At 33.0% G+C, this 19035-nt stretch overlaps 3 non-coding genes across 3 annotated transcripts; all 3 read left to right on the plus strand.

Annotated features, from left to right (window-relative positions):
• Positions 1 to 1606: 1606 nt before the first annotated feature.
• Positions 1607 to 1679, plus strand: TRNAR-CCU (transfer RNA arginine (anticodon CCU)). Its single transcript has one exon. It is a non-coding gene; the product is annotated as a tRNA-Arg (tRNA).
• Positions 1680 to 4607: 2928 nt separating this feature from the next.
• TRNAR-CCU (transfer RNA arginine (anticodon CCU)) lies at positions 4608 to 4680 on the plus strand. The gene has a single exon. It is a non-coding gene; the product is annotated as a tRNA-Arg (tRNA).
• Positions 4681 to 7608: 2928 nt separating this feature from the next.
• On the plus strand, positions 7609 to 7681 carry TRNAR-CCU (transfer RNA arginine (anticodon CCU)). Its single transcript has one exon. It is a non-coding gene; the product is annotated as a tRNA-Arg (tRNA).
• The last annotated feature ends 11354 nt before the right edge of the window (positions 7682 to 19035 follow it).

The raw sequence follows: 19035 nt of genomic DNA on the forward strand, positions 1-19035 counted from the left end.
GCTGGGATTTGTAAAGCAAAGAACACAAATAAACGACTTTCCTATATCGCAACAATTAATGATTATACTAATGAAAAAATCAGTTTCACTCAAAGATGTTACAAAGCCCCAGTGGCCTAATGGATACGGCACTGGCCTCCTAAGCCAGGGTTTGTGCTTTCAAGTCCCATCTGGGGTGATAGGCTTTATTTCATTAAAATAATGTTTTAGATGTTCCTTTTATTCTTGCTTCATACTGCAGAAATGGCTCCACCAGAAACTTTATTCTGCTTAACAATCTGGTACCGTTCAGCTTGCAAAATTATGGCCCAGTATCTAAAAGCAGACATTTATTCTAATGACATTGTGGAATAGTTTCCAGAAAAGTTTACTATCACCTGGGACAGTGGCTTCAAGTCCTATCTAGGATGTATGTTCCTTTGTTGCTCATTCTCATTCTAGAAGTTATGCTTTTTTTCAATTCAGGTGACTGTCTTAATGGTATTGCAGAAAATTCATATATACCAAAACATACCTATTAAGTTTTAATTGCAATTTAATATCAGAGTGGCTACAAAATAACAATTTCTATTGCAATTGCTGATGGGTTTCTTGAAGTCCTTTCATCCATGTCATCAAAAGGGTAATTTTCTGCCTTTTATATTTCTTTGGACACTGACTTTACTGACAATTTAGGTGCTTCAGACCAAAAAAACAATGTTTACCTTTAAATATAGAGCACAAGTGAGATTTAACTTATTTTTATTTAAAGATACTGCATTTTTTGGTATTATAGTGTATATTTTCCCTATGCAACATTAAAGTTACATATATCTATAGCAAATATTATTTAAGATAAATAAACAGGAATTATTTTACAATTTTGATAATATTGAACTGTACAACAATGGCATGAATTCATTGCAATATACACCTATGGATACATAAAACTGGGCAATAACACAAATGCACAATATAATTGATTACCTTATGATTAGAATATTACTTTTATTAGGTACTTTAGTATTTGGTGCAGTAGTTTAGTGGATTTAAAAAGTAACTAATTTAAAATTAATAAACCAAGTTAATTTACTTAGTCAACTTGATGCTAAAATCACTCAACTAAAAATAATGCACTTTGACCATGTGCTCCTGTGGCGCAATCAGTCTGTGCACAGGACTTATAAGGCAGTATCTGTTGAGCAATGCTGAGGTTGTGAGTACAAGCCTCACCTGGAGCAAATGTAATTTTTTTTCTAATGTCATCAGTTAATGATTATCGTCTGCTTCCTGAACATCCTGATATAAAGGCAGAAAAAAAACACAAAAATGACTGTTTTTAAGTACCAGTACACACAGCTGCTTTGGTTCATATGCACTGTAAACATTATTTTAGTTAGTCAACAAAATGGAATGCAAAAGACTACCTCTTTATTGGTAAAAGAGTTGCATCAATCTGTTTTGCTGCAATGTAACATGAGGGTCCACACTATTAGGTCTGGATAGTACAATCACATTTCATGCTGGGATTTGTAAAGCAAAGAACACAAATAAACGGCTTTCCTATATCGCAACAATTAATGATTATACTAATGAAAAAATCAGTTTCACTCAAAGATGTTACAAAGCCCCAGTGGCCTAATGGATAAGGCACTGGCCTCCTAAGCCAGGGATTGTGTGTTCAAGTCCCATCTGGGGTGATAGGCTTTATTTCATTAAAATAATTTTGGAGATGTCCTTTCATTCTTGCTTCATACTGCACAAATGGCTCCACCAGAAACTTTTATCTGCTTATCAATCCGGAACTGTTCAGCTTGCAAAATTATGGCCCAGTATCTAAAAGCAGACATTTATCCTAATGACATTGTGGATTAGTTTTCTGAAAAGTTTACTATCACCTGGGACAGTGGCTTCAAGTCCCATCTAGGATGCATGTTCCTTTGTTGCTCATTCTCATTCTAGAAGTTATGCTTTTTTTCAGTGCAGGTGACTGTCTTAATGGTATTGCAGAAAATCCATATATACCAAAACATACCTATTAAGTTTTAATTGCAATTTAATATCAGAGTGGCTACAAAATAACAATGTCTATTGCAATTGCTGATGGGTTTCTTGAAGTCCTTTCATCCATGTCATCAAAAGGGTAATTTTCTGCCTTTTATATTTCTTTGGACACTGACTTTACTGACAATTTAGGTGCTTCAGACCAAAAAAACAATGTTTACCTTTAAATATAGAGCACAAGTGAGATTTAACTTATTTTTATTTAAAGATACTGCATTTTTTGATATTATAGTGTATATTTTCCATATGCAACATTAAAGTTACATATATCTATAGCAAATATTATTTAAGATAAATAAACAGGAATTATTTTACAATTTGGATAATATTGAACTGTACAACAATGGCATGAATTCATTGCAATATAGACCTATGGATACATAAAACTGGGCAATAACACAAATGCACAATATAATTGATTACCTTATGATTAGAATATTACTTTTATTAGGTACTTTAGTATTGGGTGCAGTAGTTTAGTGGACTTAAAAAGTAACTAATTTAAAATTAATAAACCAAGTTAATTTACTTAGTCAACTCGATGCTAAAATCACTCAACTAAAAATAAAGTACTTTGTCTATGTGCTCCTGTGGCGCAATCGGTCTGTGCGCGGTACTTATAAGACAGTATCTGTTGAACAATTCTGAGATTGTGAATTCAAGCCTCACCTGGAGCAAATGTAATTTTTTTTCTAATGTCATCAGTTAATGATTATCATCTGCTTCCTGAACATCCTGATATGAAGGCAGAAAAAAAACACAAACATGACTGTTTTTAAGTACCAGTACACACAGCTGCTTTGGTTCATATGCACTGTAAACATTACTTTAGTTAGTCATCAAAATGGAATGCAATAGACTACCTCTTTATTGGTAAAAGAGTTGCATCAATCTGTTTTGCTGCAATGTAACATGAGGGTCCACACTATTAGGTCTGGATAGTACAATCACATTTCATGCTGGGATTTGTAAAGCAAAGAACACAAATAAACGACTTTCCTATATCGCAACAATTAATGATTATACTAATGAAAAAATCAGTTTCACTCAAAGATGTTACAAAGCCCCAGTGGCCTAATGGATACGGCACTGGCCTCCTAAGCCAGGGTTTGTGCTTTCAAGTCCCATCTGGGGTGATAGGCTTTATTTCATTAAAATAATGTTTTAGATGTTCCTTTTATTCTTGCTTCATACTGCAGAAATGGCTCCACCAGAAACTTTATTCTGCTTAACAATCTGGTACCGTTCAGCTTGCAAAATTATGGCCCAGTATCTAAAAGCAGACATTTATTCTAATGACATTGTGGAATAGTTTCCAGAAAAGTTTACTATCACCTGGGACAGTGGCTTCAAGTCCCATCTAGGATGTATGTTCCTTTGTTGCTCATTCTCATTCTAGAAGTTATGCTTTTTTTCAATTCAGGTGACTGTCTTAATGGTATTGCAGAAAATTCATATATACCAAAACATACCTATTAAGTTTTAATTGCAATTTAATATCAGAGTGGCTACAAAATAACAATTTCTATTGCAATTGCTGATGGGTTTCTTGAAGTCCTTTCATCCATGTCATCAAAAGGGTAATTTTCTGCCTTTTATATTTCTTTGGACACTGACTTTACTGACAATTTAGGTGCTTCAGACCAAAAAAACAATGTTTACCTTTAAATATAGAGCACAAGTGAGATTTAACTTATTTTTATTTAAAGATACTGCATTTTTTGGTATTATAGTGTATATTTTCCCTATGCAACATTAAAGTTACATATATCTATAGCAAATATTATTTAAGATAAATAAACAGGAATTATTTTACAATTTTGATAATATTGAACTGTACAACAATGGCATGAATTCATTGCAATATACACCTATGGATACATAAAACTGGGCAATAACACAAATGCACAATATAATTGATTACCTTATGATTAGAATATTACTTTTATTAGGTACTTTAGTATTTGGTGCAGTAGTTTAGTGGATTTAAAAAGTAACTAATTTAAAATTAATAAACCAAGTTAATTTACTTAGTCAACTCGATGCTAAAATCACTCAACTAAAAATAATGCACTTTGACCATGTGCTCCTGTGGTGCAATCAGTCTGTGCGCAGGACTTATAAGGCAGTATCTGTTGAGCAATGCTGAGGTTGTGAGTACAAGCCTCACCTGGAGCAAATGTAATTTTTTTTCTAATGTCATCAGTTAATGATTATCGTCTGCTTCCTGAACATCCTGATATAAAGGCAGAAAAAAAACACAAAAATGACTGTTTTTAAGTACCAGTACACACAGCTGCTTTGGTTCATATGCACTGTAAACATTATTTTAGTTAGTCAACAAAATGGAATGCAAAAGACTACCTCTTTATTGGTAAAAGAGTTGCATCAATCTGTTTTGCTGCAATGTAACATGAGGGTCCACACTATTAGGTCTGGATAGTACAATCACATTTCATGCTGGGATTTGTAAAGCAAAGAACACAAATAAACGGCTTTCCTATATCGCAACAATTAATGATTATACTAATGAAAAAATCAGTTTCACTCAAAGATGTTACAAAGCCCCAGTGGCCTAATGGATAAGGCACTGGCCTCCTAAGCCAGGGATTGTGTGTTCAAGTCCCATCTGGGGTGATAGGCTTTATTTCATTAAAATAATTTTGGAGATGTCCTTTCATTCTTGCTTCATACTGCACAAATGGCTCCACCAGAAACTTTTATCTGCTTATCAATCCGGAACTGTTCAGCTTGCAAAATTATGGCCCAGTATCTAAAAGCAGACATTTATCCTAATGACATTGTGGATTAGTTTTCTGAAAAGTTTACTATCACCTGGGACAGTGGCTTCAAGTCCCATCTAGGATGCATGTTCCTTTGTTGCTCATTCTCATTCTAGAAGTTATGCTTTTTTTCAGTGCAGGTGACTGTCTTAATGGTATTGCAGAAAATCCATATATACCAAAACATACCTATTAAGTTTTAATTGCAATTTAATATCAGAGTGGCTACAAAATAACAATGTCTATTGCAATTGCTGATGGGTTTCTTGAAGTCCTTTCATCCATGTCATCAAAAGGGTAATTTTCTGCCTTTTATATTTCTTTGGACACTGACTTTACTGACAATTTAGGTGCTTCAGACCAAAAAAACAATGTTTACCTTTAAATATAGAGCACAAGTGAGATTTAACTTATTTTTATTTAAAGATACTGCATTTTTTGATATTATAGTGTATATTTTCCATATGCAACATTAAAGTTACATATATCTATAGCAAATATTATTTAAGATAAATAAACAGGAATTATTTTACAATTTGGATAATATTGAACTGTACAACAATGGCATGAATTCATTGCAATATAGACCTATGGATACATAAAACTGGGCAATAACACAAATGCACAATATAATTGATTACCTTATGATTAGAATATTACTTTTATTAGGTACTTTAGTATTGGGTGCAGTAGTTTAGTGGACTTAAAAAGTAACTAATTTAAAATTAATAAACCAAGTTAATTTACTTAGTCAACTCGATGCTAAAATCACTCAACTAAAAATAAAGTACTTTGTCTATGTGCTCCTGTGGCGCAATCGGTCTGTGCGCGGTACTTATAAGACAGTATCTGTTGAACAATTCTGAGATTGTGAATTCAAGCCTCACCTGGAGCAAATGTAATTTTTTTTCTAATGTCATCAGTTAATGATTATCATCTGCTTCCTGAACATCCTGATATGAAGGCAGAAAAAAAACACAAACATGACTGTTTTTAAGTACCAGTACACACAGCTGCTTTGGTTCATATGCACTGTAAACATTACTTTAGTTAGTCATCAAAATGGAATGCAATAGACTACCTCTTTATTGGTAAAAGAGTTGCATCAATCTGTTTTGCTGCAATGTAACATGAGGGTCCACACTATTAGGTCTGGATAGTACAATCACATTTCATGCTGGGATTTGTAAAGCAAAGAACACAAATAAACGACTTTCCTATATCGCAACAATTAATGATTATACTAATGAAAAAATCAGTTTCACTCAAAGATGTTACAAAGCCCCAGTGGCCTAATGGATACGGCACTGGCCTCCTAAGCCAGGGTTTGTGCTTTCAAGTCCCATCTGGGGTGATAGGCTTTATTTCATTAAAATAATGTTTTAGATGTTCCTTTTATTCTTGCTTCATACTGCAGAAATGGCTCCACCAGAAACTTTATTCTGCTTAACAATCTGGTACCGTTCAGCTTGCAAAATTATGGCCCAGTATCTAAAAGCAGACATTTATTCTAATGACATTGTGGAATAGTTTCCAGAAAAGTTTACTATCACCTGGGACAGTGGCTTCAAGTCCCATCTAGGATGTATGTTCCTTTGTTGCTCATTCTCATTCTAGAAGTTATGCTTTTTTTCAATTCAGGTGACTGTCTTAATGGTATTGCAGAAAATTCATATATACCAAAACATACCTATTAAGTTTTAATTGCAATTTAATATCAGAGTGGCTACAAAATAACAATTTCTATTGCAATTGCTGATGGGTTTCTTGAAGTCCTTTCATCCATGTCATCAAAAGGGTAATTTTCTGCCTTTTATATTTCTTTGGACACTGACTTTACTGACAATTTAGGTGCTTCAGACCAAAAAAACAATGTTTACCTTTAAATATAGAGCACAAGTGAGATTTAACTTATTTTTATTTAAAGATACTGCATTTTTTGGTATTATAGTGTATATTTTCCCTATGCAACATTAAAGTTACATATATCTATAGCAAATATTATTTAAGATAAATAAACAGGAATTATTTTACAATTTTGATAATATTGAACTGTACAACAATGGCATGAATTCATTGCAATATACACCTATGGATACATAAAACTGGGCAATAACACAAATGCACAATATAATTGATTACCTTATGATTAGAATATTACTTTTATTAGGTACTTTAGTATTGGGTGCAGTAGTTTAGTGGATTTAAAAAGTAACTAATTTAAAATTAATAAACCAAGTTAATTTACTTAGTCCACTCGATGCTAAAATCACTCAACTAAAAATAATGCACTTTGACCATGTGCTCCTGTGGCGCAATCAGTCTGTGCGCAGGACTTATAAGGCAGTATCTGTTGAGCAATGCTGAGGTTGTGAGTACAAGCCTCACCTGGAGCAAATGTAATTTTTTTTCTAATGTCATCAGTTAATGATTATCGTCTGCTTCCTGAACATCCTGATATGAAGGCAGAAAAAAAACACAAAAATGACTGTTTTTAAGTACCAGTACACACAGCTGCTTTGGTTCATATGCACTGTAAACATTACTTTAGTTAGTCAACAAAATGGAATGCAAAAGACTACCTCTTTATTGGTAAAAGAGTTGCATCAATCTGTTTTGCTGCAATGTAACATGAGGGTCCACACTATTAGGTCTGGATAGTACAATCACATTTCATGCTGGGATTTGTAAAGCAAAGAACACAAATAAACGGCTTTCCTATATCGCAACAATTAATGATTATACTAATGAAAAAATCAGTTTCACTCAAAGATGTTACTAAGCCCCAGTGGCCTAATGGATAAGGCACTGGCATCCTAAGCCAGGGATTGTGGGTTCAAGTCCCATCTGGGGTGATAGGCTTTATTTCATTAAAATAATTTTGGAGATGTCCTTTCATTCTTGCTTCATACTGCACAAATGGCTCCACCAGAAACTTTTATCTGCTTATCAATCCGGAACTGTTCAGCTTGCAAAATTATGGCCCAGTATCTAAAAGCAGACATTTATCCTAATGACATTGTGGATTAGTTTTCTGAAAAGTTTACTATCACCTGGGACAGTGGCTTCAAGTCCCATCTAGGATGCATGTTCCTTTGTTGCTCATTCTCATTCTAGAAGTTATGCTTTTTTTCAGTGCAGGTGACTGTCTTAATGGTATTGCAGAAAATCCATATATACCAAAACATACCTATTAAGTTTTAATTGCAATTTAATATCAGAGTGGCTACAAAATAACAATGTCTATTGCAATTGCTGATGGGTTTCTTGAAGTCCTTTCATCCATGTCATCAAAAGGGTAATTTTCTGCCTTTTATATTTCTTTGGACACTGACTTTACTGACAATTTAGGTGCTTCAGACCAAAAAAACAATGTTTACCTTTAAATATAGAGCACAAGTGAGATTTAACTTATTTTTATTTAAAGATACTGCATTTTTTGATATTATAGTGTATATTTTCCATATGCAACATTAAAGTTACATATATCTATAGCAAATATTATTTAAGATAAATAAACAGGAATTATTTTACAATTTGGATAATATTGAACTGTACAACAATGGCATGAATTCATTGCAATATACACCTATGGATACATAAAACTGGGCAATAACACAAATGCACAATATAATTGATTACCTTATGATTAGAATATTACTTTTATTAGGTACTTTAGTATTGGGTGCAGTAGTTTAGTGGACTTAAAAAGTAACTAATTTAAAATTAATAAACCAAGTTAATTTACTTAGTCAACTCGATGCTAAAATCACTCAACTAAAAATAAAGTACTTTGTCCATGTGCTCCTGTGGCGCAATCGGTCTGTGCGCGGTACTTATAAGACAGTATCTGTTGAACAATTCTGAGATTGTGAATTCAAGCCTCACCTGGAGCAAACGTAATTTTTTTTCTAATGTCATCAGTTAATGATTATCATCTGCTTCCTGAACATCCTGATAAGAAGGCAGAAAAAAAACACAAACATGACTGTTTTTAAGTACCAGTACACACAGCTGCTTTGGTTCATATGCACTGTAAACATTACTTTAGTTAGTCATCAAAATGGAATGCAAAAGACTACCTCTTTATTGGTAAAAGTGTTGCATCAATCTGTTTTGCTGCAATGTAACATGAGGGTCCACACTATTAGGTCTGGATAGTACAATCACATTTCATGCTGGGATTTGTAAAGCAAAGAACACAAATAAACGACTTTCCTATATCGCAACAATTAATGATTATACTAATGAAAAAATCAGTTTCACTCAAAGAAGTTACAAAGCCCCAGTGGCCTAATGGATACGGCACTGGCCTCTTAAGCCAGGGTTTGTGGTTTCAAGTCCCATCTGGGGTGATAGGCTTTATTTCATTAAAATAATGTTTTAGATGTTCCTTTTATTCTTGCTTCATACTGCAGAAATGGCTCCACCAGAAACTTTAATCTGCTTAACAATCTGGTACCGTTCAGCTTGCAAAATTATGGCCCAGTATCTAAAAGCAGACATTTATTCTAATGACATTGTGGAATAGTTTCCAGAAAAGTTTACTATCACCTGGGACAGTGGCTTCAAGTCCCATCTAGGATGTATGTTCCTTTGTTGCTCATTCTCATTCTAGAAGTTATGCTTTTTTTCAATTCAGGTGACTGTCTTAATGGTATTGCAGAAAATCCATATATACCAAAACATACCTATTAAGTTTTAATTGCAATTTAATATCAGAGTGGCTACAAAATAACAATTTCTATTGCAATTGCTGATGGGTTTCTTGAAGTCCATTCATCCATGTCATCAAAAGGGTAATTTTCTGCTTTTTATATTTCTTTGGACACTGACTTTACTGACAATTTAGGTGCTACAGACCAAAAAAACAATGTTTACCTTTAAATATAGAGCACATGTGAGATTTAACTTATTTTTTTTTAAAGATACTGCATTTTTTGTTATTATAGTGTATATTTTCCCTATGCAACATTAAAGTTACATAAATCTATAGCAATTATTATTTAAGATAAATAAACAGGAATTATTTTACAATTTTGATAATATTGAACTGTACAACAATGGCATGAATTCATTGCAATATACACCTGTGGATACATAAAACTGGGCAATAACACAAATGCACATATAATTGATTATCTTATGATTAGAATATTACTTTTATTAGGTACTTTAGTATTGGGTGCAGTAGTTTAGTGGATTTAAAAAGTAACTAATTTAAAATTAATAAACCAAGTTAATTTCCTTAGTCAACTCGATGCTAAAGTCACTCAACTAAAAATAAGCCTCTTTGACCATGCACTCCTGTGGCACAATCAGTAAGTGCGCGGTACTTATAAGATAGTATCTGTTGAGTAATGCTGAGGTTGTGAGTTCAAACCTCACCTAGAACAAATGTAATTTTTTTTCTAATGTCATCAGTTAATGATTATTATCTGCTACCTGAACATCCTGATATGAAGGCAGAAAAAAAAAACAAACATGACTGTTTTTAAGGTACCAGTACACACATCTGCTTTGGTTCATATGCCCTGTAAACATTACTTTAGTTAGTCAACAAAATGGAATGCAAAAGACTACCTCTTTATTGGTAAAAGAGTTGCATCAATCTGTTTTGCTGCAATGTAACATGAGGTTCCACACTATTAGGTCTGGTTAGTACAATCACATTTCATGCTGGGATTTGTAAAGCAAAGAACACAAATAAACGGCTTTCCTATATCGCAACAATTAATGATTATACTAATGAAAAAATCAGTTTCACACAAAGATGTTACCAAGCCCCAGTGGCCTAATGGATAAGGCACTGGCCTATTAAGCTGGTGATTGTGGTTTCAAGTTATCTGGGGTGATAGGCTTTATTTCATCCATTTAATTACTGGAGATGTTCCTTTGATACTGCACAAATGGCTCCACCAGAAACTTTTATCTGCTTAACAATCCGGTACTGTTTAGCTTGCAAAATTATGGCCCAGTATCTAAAAGCAGACAATTATCCTAATGACATTGTGGATTAGTTTCCAGATAAGTTTACTATCACCTGGGACAGTGGCTTCAAGTCCCATCTAGGATGCATGTTCCTTTGTTGCTAATTCTCATTCTAGAAGTTATGCTTTTTTTCAATGCAGGTGACTGTATTAATGGTATTGCAGAAAATCCATATATACCAAAACATACCTATTAAATTTTAATTGCAATTTAATATCAGAGTGGCTACAAAATAACAATGTCTATGGCAATTGCTGATGGGTTTCTTGAAGTCCTTTCATCCAAGTCATCAAAAGGGTAATTTTCTGCTTTTTATATTTCTTTGGACACTGACTTTACTGACAATTTAGGTGCTACAGACCAAAAAAACAATGTTTACCTTTAAATATAGAGCACATGTGAGATTTAACTTATTTTTATTTCTAGATACTGCACTTTTTGGTATTATAGTGTATATTTTCCCTATGCAACATTAAAGTTACATATATCTATAGCAAATATTATTTAAGATAAATAAACAGGAATTATTTTACAATTTTGATAATATTGAACTGTACAACAATGGCATGAATTCATTGCAATATACACCTATGGATACATAAAACTGGGCAATAACACAAATGCACAATATAATTGATTACCTTATGATTAGAATATTACTTTTATTAGGTACTTTAGTATTGGGTGCAGTTATTTAGTGGATTTAAAAAGTAACTAATTTAAAATTAATAAACCAAGTTAATTTCCTTAGTCAACTCGATTCTAAAATCACTCAACTAAAAATAATGCACTTTGAGCGTGCTCTCCTGTGGCGCAATCGGTCAGCGTGCGGTACTTATAAGACAGTATCTGTTGAGCAATGCCGAGGTTTCGAATTCAAGCCTCACCTTGAGCAAATGTAATTTTTTTTCTAATGTCATCAGTTAATGATTATCATTTGCTACCTGAACATCCTGATATGAAGGCAGAAAAAAAAACACAAACATGACTGTTTTTAAGGTACCAGTACACACATCTGCTTTGGTTCATATGCACTGTAAACATTCCTTTAGTTAGTCAACAAAATGGAATGCAAAAGACTACCTCTTTATTGGTAAAAGAGTTGCATCAATCTGTTTTGATGCAATGTAACATGAGGTTCCACACTATTAGGTCTGGTTAGTACAATCACATTTCATGCTGGGATTTGTAAAGCAAAGAACACAAATAAATGGCTTTCCTATATCACAACAATTAATGATTATACTAATGAAAAAATCAGTTCCACTTAAAGATGTTACTGAGCTCCAGTGGCCTAATGGATAAGGCACTGGCCTCCTAAGCCCGGGATTGTGAGTTCAAGTCCCATCTGGGGTGATAGGCTTTATTTCATTAAAATAATTTTGGAGATGTTCCTTTTATTCTTGCTTGATACTGCACAAATGGCTCCACCAGAAACTTTTATCTGCTTAGCAATCCGGTACTGTTTAGCTTGCAAAATTATGGCCCAGTATCTAAAAGCAGACATTTATCCTAATGTCATTGTGGATTAGTTTCCGGATAAGTTTACTATCACCTGGGACAGTGGCTTCAAGTCCCATCTAGGATGCATGTTCCTTTGTTGCTCATTCTCATTCTAGAAGTTATGCTTTTTTTCAATGCAGGTGACTGTCTTAATGGTATTGCATGAAATCTATATGTACCAAAACATACCTATTAAGTTTTAATTGCAATTTAATATCAGAGTGGCTACAAAATAACAATTTCTATGGCAATTGCTGATGGGTTTCTTGAAGTCCTTTCATCCTTGTCATCAAAAGGGTAATTTTCTGCTTTTTATATTTCTTTGGACACTGACTTTACTGACAATTTATGTGCTACAGACCAAAAAAACAATGTTTACCTTTAATTATAGAGCACATGTGAGATTTAACTTATTTTTATTTAAAGATACTGCATTTTTTGGTATTATAGTGTATATTTTCACTATGCAACATTAAAGTTACATATATCTATAGCAAATATTATTTAAGATAAATAAACAGGAATTATTTTACAATTTTGATAATATTGAAATGTACAACAATGGCATGAATTCATTGAAATATACACCTATGGATACATAAAACTGGGCAATAACACAAATGCACAATATAATTGATTACCTTATGATTAGAATATTACTTTTATTAGGTACTTTAGTATTGGGTGCAGTAGTTTAGTGGATTTAAAAAGTAACTAATATAAAATTAATAAACCAAGTTAATTTCCTAAGTCAACTCGATTCTAAAATCACTCAACTAAAAATAAAGTACTTTGTCCATGTGCTCCTGTGGCGCAATCGGTCTGTGCGCGGTACTTATAAGACAGTATCTGTTGAGCAATTCTGAGGTTGTGAATTCAAGCCTAACCTGGAGCAAATGTAATTTTTTTTCTAATGTCTTCAGTTAATGATTATCATCTGCTTCCTGAACATCCTGATATGAAGGCAGAAAAAAAACACAAACATGACTGTTTTTAAGTACCAGTACACACAGCTGCTTTGGTTCATATGCACTGTAAACATTACTTTAGTTAGTCATCAAAATGGAATGCAAAAGACTACCTCTTTATTGGTAAAAGAGTTGCATCAATCTGTTTTGCTGCAATGTAACATGAGGGTCCACACTATTAGGTCTGGATAGTAAAATCACATTTCATGCTGGGATTTGTAAAGCAAAGAACACAAATATACGACTTTCCTATATCGCAACAATTAATGATTATACTAATGAAAAAATCAGTTTCACTCAAAGATGTTACTAAGCCCCAGTGGCCTAATGGATACAGCACTGGCCTCCTAAGCCAGGGTTTGTGCTTTCAAGTCCCATCTGGGGTGATAGGCTTTATTTCATTAAAATAATGTTTTAGATGTTCCTTTTATTCTTGCTTCATACTGCAGAAATGGCTCCACCAGAAACTTTAATCTGCTTAACAATCTGGTACCGTTCAGCTTGCAAAATTATGGCCCAGTATCTAAAAGCAGACATTTATTCTAATGACATTGTGGAATAGTTTCCAGAAAAGTTTACTATCACCTGGGACAGTGGCTTCAAGTCCCATCTTGGATGTATGTTCCTTTGTTGCTCATTCTCATTCTAGAAGTTATGCTTTTTTTCAATTCAGGTGACTGTCTTAATGGTATTGCAGAAAATCCATATATACCAAAACATACCTATTAAGTTTTAATTGCAATTTAATATCAGAGTGGCTACAAAATAACAATTTCTATTGCAATTGCTGATGGGTTTCTTGAAGTCCTTTCATCCATGTCATCAAAAGGGTAATTTTCTGCCTTTTAAATTTCTTTGGACACTGACTTTACTGACAATTTAGGTGCTTCAGACCAAAAAAACAATGTTTACCTTTAAATATAGAGCACAAGTGAGATTTAACTTATTTTTATTTAAAGATACTGCATTTTTTGGTATTATAGTGTATATTTTCCCTATGCAACATTAAAGTTACATATATCTATAGCAAATATTATTTAAGATAAATAAACAGGAATTATTTTACAATTTTGATAATATTGAACTGTACAACAATGGCATGAATTCATTGCAATATACACCTATGGATACATAAAACTGGGCAATAACACAAATGCACAATATAATTGATTACCTTATGATTAGAATATTACTTTTATTAGGTACTTTAGTATTGGGTGCAGTAGTTTAGTGGACTTAAAAAGTAACTAATTTAAAATTAATAAACCAAGTTAATTTACTTAGTCAACTCGAAGCTAAAATCCCTCAACTAAAAATAAAGTACTTTGTCCATGTGCTCCTGTGGCGCAATCGGTCGGTGCACGGTACTTATAAGACAGTATCTGTTGAACAATTCTGAGATTGTGAATTCAAGCCTCACCTGGAGCAAATGTAATTTTTTTTCTAATGTCATCAGTTAATGATTATCATCTGCTTCCTGAATATCCTGATAAGAAGGCAGAAAAAAAACACAAACATGACTGTTTTTAAGTACCAGTACACACAGCTGCTTTGGTTCATATGCACTGTAAACATTACTTTAGTTAGTCATCAAAATGGAATGCAAAAGACTACCTCTTTATTGGTAAAAGAGTTGCATCAATCTGTTTTGCTGCAATGTAACATGAGGGTCCACACTATTAGGTCTGGATAGTACAATCACATTTCATGCTGGGATTTGTAAAGCAAAGAACACAAATAAACGACTTTCCTATATCGCAACAATTAATGATTATACTAATGAAAAAATCAGTTTCACTCAAAGATGTTACAAAGCCCCAGTGGCCTAATGGATACGGCACTGGCCTCTTAAGCCAGGGTTTGTGCTTTCAAGTCCCATCTGGGGTGATAGGCTTTATTTCATTAAAATAATGTTTTAGATGTTCCTTTTATTCTTGCTTCATACTGCAGAAATGGCTCCACCAGAAACTTTAATCTGCTTAACAATCTGGTACCGTTCAGCTTGCAAAATTATGGCCCAGTATCTAAAAGCAGACATTTATTCTAATGACATTGTGGAATAGTTTCCAGAAAAGTTTACTATCACCTGGGACAGTGGCTTCAAGTCCCATCTAGGATGTATGTTCCTTTGTTGCTCATTCTCATTCTAGAAGTTATGCTTTTTTTCAATTCAGGTGACTGTCTTAATGGTATTGCAGAAAATCCATATATACCAAAACATACCTATTAAGTTTTAATTGCAATTTAATATCAGAGTGGCTACAAAATAACAATTTCTATTGCAATTGCTGATGGGTTTCTTGAAGTCCTTTCATCCATGTCATCAAAAGGGTAATTTTCTGCTTTTTATATTTCTTTGGACACTGACTTTACTGACAATTTAGGTGCTACAGACCAAAAAAACAATGTTTACCTTTAAATATAGAGCACATGTGAGATTTAACTTATTTTTTTTTAAAGATACTGCATTTTTTGTTATTATAGTGTATATTTTCCCTATGCAACATTAAAGTTACATATATCTATAGCAAATATTATTTAAGATAAATAAACAGGAATTATTTTACAATTTTGATAATATTGAACTGTACAACAATGGCATGAATTCATTGCAATATACACCTGTGGATACATAAAACTGGGCAATAACACAAATGCACATATAATTGATTATCTTATGATTAGAATATTACTTTTATTAGGTACTTTAGTATTGGGTGCAGTAGTTTAGTGGATTTAAAAAGTAACTAATTTAAAATTAATAAACCAAGTTAATTTCCTTAGTCAACTCGATGCTAAAGTCACTCAACTAAAAATAATGCACTTTGACCATGCACTCCTGTGGCACAATCAGTAAGTGCGCGGTACTTATAAGATAGTATCTGTTGAGTAATGCTGAGGTTGTGAGTTCAAACCTCACCTAGAACAAATGTAATTTTTTTTCTAATGTCATCAGTTAATGATTATTATCTGCTACCTGAACATCCTGATATGAAGGCAGAAAAAAAAAACAAACATGACTGTTTTTAAGGTACCAGTACACACATCTGCTTTGGTTCATATGCCCTGTAAACATTACTTTAGTTAGTCAACAAAATGGAATGCAAAAGACTACCTCTTTATTGGTAAAAGAGTTGCATCAATCTGTTTTGCTGCAATGTAACATGAGGTTCCACACTATTAGGTCTGGTTAGTACAATCACATTTCATGCTGGGATTTGTAAAGCAAAGAACACAAATAAACGGCTTTCCTATATCGCAACAATTAATGATTATACTAATGAAAAAATCAGTTTCACACAAAGATGTTACCAAGCCCCAGTGGCCTAATGGATAAGGCACTGGCCTATTAAGCTGGTGATTGTGGTTTCAAGTTATCTGGGGTGATAGGCTTTATTTCATCCATTTAATTACTGGAGATGTTCCTTTGATACTGCACAAATGGCTCCACCAGAAACTTTTATCTGCTTAGCAATCCGGTACTATTTAGCTTGCAAAATTATGGCCCAGTATCTAAAAGCAGACATTTATCCTAATGTCATTGTGGATTAGTTTCCGGATAAGTTTACTATCACCTGGGACAGTGGCTTCAAGTCCCATCTAGGATGCATGTTCCTTTGTTGCTCATTCTCATTCTAGAAGTTATGCTTTTTTTCAATGCAGGTGACTGTCTTAATGGTATTGCATGAAATCTATATGTACCAAAACATACCTATTAAGTTTTAATTGCAATTTAATATCAGAGTGGCTACAAAATAACAATTTCTATGGCAATTGCTGATGGGTTTCTTGAAGTCCTTTCATCCTTGTCATCAAAAGGGTAATTTTCAGCTTTTTATATTTCTTTGGACACTGACTTTACTGACAATTTATGTGCTACAGACCAAAAAAACAATGTTTACCTTTAATTATAGAGCACATGTGAGATTTAACTTATATTTATTTAAAGATACTGCATTTTTTGTTATTATAGTGTATATTTTCACTATGCAACATTAAAGTTACATATATCTATAGCAAATATTATTTAAGATAAATAAACAGGAATTATTTTACAATTTTGATAATATTGAAATGTACAACAATGGCATGAATTCATTGAAATATACACCTATGGATACATAAAACTGGGCAATAACACAAATGCACAATATAATTGATTACCTTATGATTAGAATATTACTTTTATTAGGTACTTTAGTATTGGGTGCAGTAGTTTAGTGGATTTAAAAAGTAACTAATATAAAATTAATAAGCCAAGTTAATTTCCTAAGTCAACTCGATTCTAAAATCACTCAACTAAAAATAAAGTACTTTGTCCATGTGCTCCTGTGGCGCAATCGGTCTGTGCGCGGTACTTATAAGACAGTATCTGTTGAACAATTCTGAGGTTGTGAATTCAAGCCTCACCTGGAGCAAATGTAATTTTTTTTCTAATGTCTTCAGTTAATGATTATCATCTGCTTCCTGAACATCCTGATATGAAGGCAGAAAAAAAACACAAACATGACTGTTTTTAAGTACCAGTACACACAGCTGCTTTGGTTCATATGCACTGTAAACATTACTTTAGTTAGTCATCAAAATGGAATGCAAAAGACTACCTCTTTATTGGTAAAAGAGTTGCATCAATCTGTTTTGCTGCAATGTAACATGAGGGTCCACACTATTAGGTCTGGATAGTAAAATCACATTTCATGCTGGGATTTGTAAAGCAAAGAACACAAATAAACGACTTTCCTATATCGCAACAATTAATGATTATACTAATGAAAAAATCAGTTTCACTCAAAGATGTTACAAAGCCCCAGTGGCCTAATGGATACGGCACTGGCCTCCTAAGCCAGGGTTTGTGTTTTCAAGTCCCATCTGGGGTGATAGGCTTTATTTCATTAAAATAATGTTTTAGATGTTCCTTTTATTCTTGCTTCATACTGCAGAAATGGCTCCACCAGAAACTTTAATCTGCTTAACAATCTGGTACCGTTCAGCTTGCAAAATTATGGCCCAGTATCTAAAAGCAGACATTTATTCTAATGACATTGTGGAATAGTTTTCAGAAAAGTTTACTATCACCTGGGACAGTGGCTTCAAGTCCCATCTAGGATGTATGTTCCTTTGTTGCTCATTCTCATTCTAGAAGTTATGCTTTTTTTCAATTCAGGTGACTGTCTTAATGGTATTGCAGAAAATTCATATATACCAAAACATACCTATTAAGTTTTAATTGCAATTTAATATCAGAGTGGCTACAAAATAACAATTTCTATTGCAATTGCTGATGGGTTTCTTGAAGTCCTTTCATCCATGTCATCAAAAGGGTAATTTTCTGCCTTTTATATTTCTTTGGACACTGACTTTACTGACAATTTAGGTGCTTCAGACCAAAAAAACAATGTTTACCTTTAAATATAGAGCACAAGTGAGATTTAACTTATTTTTATTTAAAGATACTGCATTTTTTGGTATTATAGTGTATATTTTCCCTATGCAACATTAAAGTTACATATATCTATAGCAAATATTATTTAAGATAAATAAACAGGAATTATTTTACAATTTGGATAATATTGAACTGTACAACAATGGCATGAATTCATTGCAATATACACCTATCGATACATAAAACTGGGCAATAACACAAATGCACAATATAATTGATTACCTTATGATTAGAATATTACTTTTATTAGGTACTTTAGTATTGGGTGCAGTAGTTTAGTGGATTTAAAAAGTAACTAATTTAA

The sequence above is a fragment of the Taudactylus pleione genome, unplaced genomic scaffold, assembly GCF_031769625.1.
Source record: "Taudactylus pleione unplaced genomic scaffold, aTauple2 ptg000473l, whole genome shotgun sequence".
Lineage (NCBI taxonomy): Eukaryota > Metazoa > Chordata > Amphibia > Anura > Myobatrachidae > Taudactylus > Taudactylus pleione.